This window comes from Schistosoma haematobium, chromosome ZW, assembly GCF_000699445.3.
Source record: "Schistosoma haematobium chromosome ZW, whole genome shotgun sequence".
NCBI classification, from domain to species: Eukaryota; Metazoa; Platyhelminthes; class Trematoda; order Strigeidida; family Schistosomatidae; genus Schistosoma; species Schistosoma haematobium.
The window spans coordinates 25,754,649-25,762,396 of record NC_067195.1 but is presented as its reverse complement, the minus strand read 5'-3'; positions in this window follow the sequence as shown (position 1 = coordinate 25,762,396).

Below are 7,748 nucleotides of genomic sequence, written 5' to 3'. Positions count from 1 at the left end.
TGCGAGTAGAATGTAAAGCTTGGAGCATTTATTTAGCCGCAATTAGTAGATAGTACTCTTACATTCTAGTCCGTCACGCTATGTCAATAATATTCGAGAGTACTCCTCAAGTTTTCACTTATATATCTGGATCACGGAAGATCATTCTGAGCGTCTTATATATGTATCATTCCAAAGCTAATCTTTACCTTACATTTATTTAATCAAATAATCTCAAATCATTATGGTCGTGTCTTTCTTCCTTACCTTTGCTTTACTGCTTCGTTCTAGATTTTGTGCACTATTATTACTTGTGATTAACTGGACACACATTACCACATTACGTTTGATTTAAGCATATTTCAAATAAAGCCCGTCTCATGCATTCCGACCTATTTACTGCATTACGACGACTGCGTATATCATTCTTATATGGCTGGTAGTAATTCTACAACTGTATTGACATGATGGGGCTTGAAAATTTAATAGATGTACACTTCTCCGAGTAGTAGTCCAAAGATAAACCCTGGTAGACTAATGATCGATCAGCAGACCACTGAAAATATGACTTAATCTATTCACAGAAAACCCTAGGAATCATTTTTCAATATCTTCTAAAAGAAGTGGCTTCAAGTAAGCTGAATGAATAATTTGTCATTTAGAGCATGTCCTCTGTGTGTATATCACTTGGGCTTTCATGACGTTATATACCATCCTGTTTGTTCAAATTGTATGTGTCAATCATAGACATAATTTCCACCTTCTAATTTGTAAAGTGTACACATATCGTTTGCATGTATTCTATAAATTATGACTTCTCACTACCCCTGAAACCATCATTTACTAAACTACTTTGTAAGTTCGATCGCTTTCTTAGATGACACAACATTTAAAAAGTTTTCATGACTTTATTCACCTTAAATTAAATCTTCATTGTTGAGTTGTATCCATTACTTAAAACCTCACTATCATTTTTTATTAGTTCATTAAGCTGTAGCGGTAAATAAATCCGCAAAATAAATAGCTTGTAGTGACCTACCTGTATCAAGAGAACGCGATGGGTTTGATGGAAACAATCATTATTCTAACCAATTGTACCGGTGATCGTTCAACTATGCTCGTTTGTTTAACTGTGCTAAAGGCAGCCATATTACTACTCCATTAGTCTTCATTACTCTCCTGTGGACTGTGACCTTGTACGCTAGTACTCTCGCCCACTAATTCCGCTTGTATTCCCTTTGGCACAATCTCGGTATTCGTTCGATACCACGAGTTCGCCAACGAAATAAATCTAGTTACGCTCCATCTTCGCCTTCTGATTTCTATGGTACGCGCTTCCTTGTAGTGGTGTTCATAGTCAATCGCGACTCGACTCCACGCTACAAGCTTTCTAAATTTTCTATATTGGATGTTGACCACATTAGATTTAATGGACTCACCTAGCTGAAGGCGCGCGATCATGCATCCGCACCAGATCACGAGTGGGAACGCCGTGCTCAACAACCACTGCAATCGCTAGCCAGATTAGATCAGACAATCCTCGACATATTGATAGCCTATCGAATATATCATCGAACCTCCTCGCTTCTGTCATTTGATTTCACTTATTGGGTGCGATTCATATCCGAAGATGTAACTGGTTAAAGCGTTGTTATACTCCGAATACCTGTATCATCTTCAAAGGGAAACAACACCATTCCAATTGTAAGATCCATTTTGAATGTTTTGTCTGTTTGTGAAAATCCCTCCATGTATGTACTTGCACTTTGTTCCTATTGATCCCCTTAGTTGTACATTGTTAGTTTTTTGATTACATTTGAATCGTTAATATTTGTATTTTATCATAGTTTTTATTTTATTACGCCTTCACTAAGTTTTTGTGCTTCTTCCCGAACTGTATCTATGTTGTTTTACTTGACACTTGTTCTTGGCGGTAGCCATATTGATTTGCTCCTCCCTTTGTGTGTGTTCTATCCAGTTAGGATAGAATAACGTTCATTTGTTGTGACTGGGAATTTTCCTTCATCTTTTATCAACTTCTTTATTTATTGTAATTTAGATTTGATTGACTGAACAATTATTGGTTGAATAGCCGGGTGGTAATATTTGTTTAGGTAACGATTTACATATAAATTTGTGATGAATTATAGAACCGCTGTTTACCCGATTACTTGTTTTGATTAAGATGGGAAAGGGCGCGTGTCTAACGTACGTGGAGGGCTATTCAGCAGTCCAAACCGTAGTTTGGATCTTACACCAATTTCGTAGCGTTTTGCACTGGATGCTTGAATACATTTGAACATCTTCCGTGATTGTTCATAGCGATTTAACTATCATCAGTTATACTATGAATTGTTTAACGCAAAATACCAGAAATTCGATTGTACAGCTGAAGGAAATAATATCGTTCTAAAGGAAGTTTTCTTCAGTCTATATTCTTCAAAAAACTCCTTCGGTTTCTTTGACCGTTTCATGATAAATTTGTTTTGTCTTCAGTACTCTTGGTTGTAAGGAGCAAATAGTAGTTCGTTAAGTAAACAAATTCATATGCTGTAACGACTTTTCTGATTTACCAAAATTTATAAGGCGGTGGGAAAAAATGCATATAAAGTACATCTCACTCAATAACACTACGTATTGAAACCGGTTTTATTCATTACTTAACAGTCTGTCAGAATACAATGATTATTGCCTGTAGGAAAATTTACTTGATGGTCAACATAAATATTTGAATATCACTGCCTAATTTAATAAACCCTGGTGAATATATAGTCAGAAACAACCTAGTTTACTTCTTTTTCTTGATCGAAACAATAATTTCTGTCGATGGTAAGCATATGTTATTCTCACCATACAGTTAGTTAGCACAATCGGCCATGGTGGTAATATCGTGATGATAATCACTTAATACTTCCAAAAACGCCCCATATTTTAAGTAAACAAAAACACCGTACGCCTAAAATTCAAAAGAGGGCTCTACATTCACTTTAAAAGACAGATGTTCTGTAATCACAAAATGTTGATTGAAGCAACACAACAGTGGTCATCAAAGAAAGGATCACGACACCAAAGCTCTTGAACAAATCAGTTTTTGAAAGGACTAAATCCAGTCATTGACGTTTTTTGTGGTTTACGTCATATCGCAAATCATATAGTACCTGACATTTCTGTGGTTTACTTTGAATTTACAGACCAGGCACCCCGCTACGATTTATAGTACAATTTACAAACATATCAACATATGAACTATCGGAATATCGGAGAAGTATATTGAAGCCACTCCAACGCACTCCAACACAAGTTACAATCACATCGTAATTGAATATCGAAAAGAACGGAACTATGTTAATTTATGATGATTTATCATTATGTAATGGCGTTCCTATCGAAAGATGCTTAAACTTCATTAGTGGTTTGCTAGAGAATGACAATATTCTTTCTGACGGATGTCCGTTTACCATCAGTCTCATTAGTCTAATGGATTAAATTGTGTTTAAATTAGCCCTCCTTGCTTTCAACGGGACAATATAAAAGTAAACAAACGGATCGACAATGGGATCTCTCGTGTCCTTGGTTGTAGCCAAACTGTTAACGTCACTTAGAGAATCATATATTTTCATCAATGACTTTAAAACACGAATTAGGTTTACCTATATATTTTGTGCCTTTAGGTAACCTTCGTGCTACTGACAGAAGAAACCAGAGCAGTAGTGAATAGGCCTTCATTTAGATCGCGCAGTCACAGTGGTGCGTGAGACTACCTTTACAGACAAACAAAGCCTTTCAACATTCAATGTAAGATAATGGGAAATATAACGCTTATACAAACTAAGGGAGTGACTGAATACTTGAACTATACTGCTTTGACATATGTTTAGTTGTTTGAGGTCAACTCTTAGCCAATCAACCTAAATTGTTACATTAGTTTCCCTCTAGAATCGACTTCCTTAGGAAAGTCGGTCCGATTAACCTATCTATCAAAAACAAGTTAGTTCCATTTCCGCAGCCCAAAAGAGAATCATTAACTCGCTCACTGTTTGACTCCCAATCAATGACGACCAACTCCATCATCAATCAACGATAGTCCATGGATGTCTCTTCATTTACTAGCCTGTCAGCTTATTTTGTAGCATGTAATTTCTTCTACAACGCCCGCTGACGGTCTTCTACGTGTTCACAAGAAAAAAAGTGTGAGAAAATGAAATAGGAATAGCAGAGGAAGTGCCGCGAGCAGGCTACCCAACACCATTTTGATGAGGTAAGATCTTTCCATGCTCAGGTGTTTACTCACCTGACTCATCAGTCACCCTGAAGCAAAAAGTAAAGAAGAATCTACTTCAAAGATAGTGATGAAAACCAATAGATAAAAGGAATTTAACGAGGGATCTAAATCTAACCATATGCCGAAAATCAACTCACTCAAATCATCACATCAACTTTGTTTAGCGCATCTGTAACGTCGATAGATCCTAATCAAAAGCTTGTAGGCTGAAAATGAGATAACTGGGAAAATAAACTTCCAAAATGTAACACAAAATTCTGTCAATTATAGTGAACGCAGAAACATTCATTCGGTATTCAATTCAGCGCATGACACGGCTCACTCTTGTAGTACTTTATTTGATCTAATTTCAGTAGTTGTAATACCAGTCATTCAGTTATACGCAAGGTAGAACCTGACATACGAGTATATCGGTTTGAGTTGCCATACCACATTACATTATGATGCACGTAGAACTTGCTACCGTATGTCGATTTATAGGTAGTAAGCATTAGTATATATATTGTGAGCATTAACGGCACTATTCGCCTTTCTAAATAAAATTAGCTAAAGTCGGTCAGAACCCTCAGACTTTACTTGTCTAGTAAAGGCACATCATTAGCTCTTGAGTCGTTAAACGAACACTTATGATGGTTTTCTATAGTTATACATTAAGTATTCGTACCTTTTTTTCATTGTAAAGTTTGTATCTTTCTGCAAATATACTGTGTGGTCAATGCATCCATAAATTTGATATTGTATTATGTGTACGAAGATTTAAAAAATAGTAAGTGGATGTATTATAACTCTTTTGTTACAGGAAATAGATGGCCAAGCACTTCTTCTTCTTAGCATGGAATCACTGCGTAATTATATGAAGATTAAATTGGGTCCGGCTTTGAAAATGGTCCATCTTATCAGTCGTCTAAAACGTGGGTTGCTGTAACAGCTAGTCTTCGGAGTTTGGCTTATTTATTGGTCCTTTATATTTCAATTATACCATCCGGACAATAACAATTTGCAGATGATGAATGTTCCTAAATCTTCTCTAAAATTTATGTGTATCTGTGTTTCTAATCTATTTTCTTAGTACTCAAATTGACAGATCTTTATGAGTTCAATGTAGTTGAATTCATTCGGTTAATATAACTGTTCAATATGAAAAATCGTCTTGAATAAGACTTGTGTTTTTCTCATTGAAGCTAACGTTACCTCTTTAGTATCTTCTACTTAAGCTTTATTAATTAAGTTTGGTCTGTTTTATTTATATATTTAAAGATTCGAACTGTTTTTCGTAGCGGACAAAATTATTTTGCGTTTGTTATGTTGCATAAGTTGGTATATACGTGCTTACTTAGGTCTGTTACGCCCTTTTTGCATGCTAGGGTTGGCTCTTATATGTCTCTTGATATCACGGTTAAAGTCCCCGTTCCTTAAACCTGTTACCCGTCGCGGAGGAGCATAGGCCGCCCACCAGCACTCTCCACCCAACTCTGTCGTGGGCTGTCCTTTCCACTTGCTGTTAATCCTTCTCATATCTCTTTCCATTTCCCGACGTAGTGTGTTCTTCGGTCTTCCTCTTTTCTGCTTCCCTTCAGGATTCTAAATTATGGCTTTCCTCGTGATGCAGTCTGGTGATTTCCGTAATGTAGGTCGTATCCACTTCCAACGTCTTTTCCTAATTTCCTCTGCAGCTGGAGTCTGGTTTGTTGTTTCCCACAGTAGGCTGTCGATGATGGTTTCCGGTAGACGAATATTGAGTATGTTGCATAGACAATTGTTTAGAAGTATTTATACCTTATTGGTAATGGTTGTAGTTCTCCAAGTTTCAGCTCCGTACAGTAAAACTTTCTTTACGTTCGTATTAAAGATTCTGACTTTGATTGCGGCTAACAGTTGTTTTGAGTTCAATATATCCTTCAATCTTAGTAATGATGTCCTTGGCTTTACGTCCGCATCAAATCCTCCACCTTCATCGATGATGCTGACCAGGTACGTGAAAGTTTCAACTTCTTTCAGAGCTTCCCCATTAAGTGTGATTGGGTTGGTGTTCGTTGTTTGTACTTAGGGATCTTGCATTTCCCCTTGTGTATGTTGAGGCCTACTGATGCAGAGGCTGTTGCTACTCTAGTTGCCTTCACTTGCATTTGTTCGTGTGTATGAGATAGAAGGGCCAGGCTATCTGCGAATTTCAAATTTTCTAATTGATCCCGAGCTGTTTATCGTATTCCGTGCTTCCCCTCAGATATCGAGGTCTTCATAATCCAGTCGACCATTAGAGTGAGCAGCTTTGTCTGTCAGCTGTCCTCCATGCACCACTTTGCACTGTAGTCCGTCGTAGGAATTCCGTATGATGTCGACGATCTCTCAGGCTCTCCATAGTGCTGAAGAAGTTTCCGTAAGGTCCTCCTATCCACATTGTCAAATGCCTTCTCATAGTCGAGGAGGTTGATGTATAGTGACGATTTCCACTCAACTGATTGTTCGACGATAATCCGTAGTGTTGATCTGAGTATGACCGATCCTTATGGAATCCAGCCTGTTGATCTCGAAGTTGGGCATCTATTGAGTCTTTCATTCGGTTCAGCAACAGGGTTGAAAACTTTTCCTGGTACTGACAGTAGTGTGATGCCTCAGTAGTTCTCACATTTACTCAGATCTCAGCTCCTTTTTATCTTGATAAAGTATCTTTTCCAGTCTGCCGGCATTTCTTCTTCCTCCTAAATCTCCCTGAATAAAATATGGGGCATGTTTGCAGTTACTTCAATACCTGATTTCAGAGATTGAACTCGTATATTGTGAGATCCTGCTGCTTCCCCGTTTCTTTTGTTTGATGGCCACCATAATTTCTTCGATCGTTGTTGGATTGACATCTACGGAAAGGTTTGTAGGTGCTACTTTGATGTCCAATGAATTCAATGGAGAAGGTTTATACAAAAGTTCCTCGAAGTATTCAACCCATCTGTTCCTCTGTTCTTCAACCTCGGTGATTGTCATGCCTTCTTTGTCTTTCTGGTTTACCAAATTTCCTTGCTAGCTTCTTCGTTGTGTCATGTTGCTTTCTCATATTTCCTTCTCTTGAAGCTTTTTCCTCAGTCGTCGCTAGCTTTCCAACGTATTTCTGCTTATCAACCCCATAGTAGTTCCATGTTCTTTCAGTAGAACCTGTTGTTGAGAGTTATCTCGAATTCTTTCAGTTTGTTAGTATCTAGAAGGAAGGCTGTATTGGACCTTTGTAATACTGTTTCCCCAGCTGTCCAGTGTTTCTTTAGCTTCAATTCTATACTGGACATAACCACGTGATGATCTGAAGTCATGTCAGTTCCTCTCCTAGTTTTCACGCCTTCCATTGTCCTTCTGAATTTTTTATTGATACAAATATGATCTATCTAGTTCGCTGTGGTGTGATCCTGTGAGACCCATGTAGCTTTACGTATGCGTTTGTGTAGTAATAATGTACCACCTATAACCAAGTTGTTGAATGGACATAGGTTTGCAAATCTCTCGC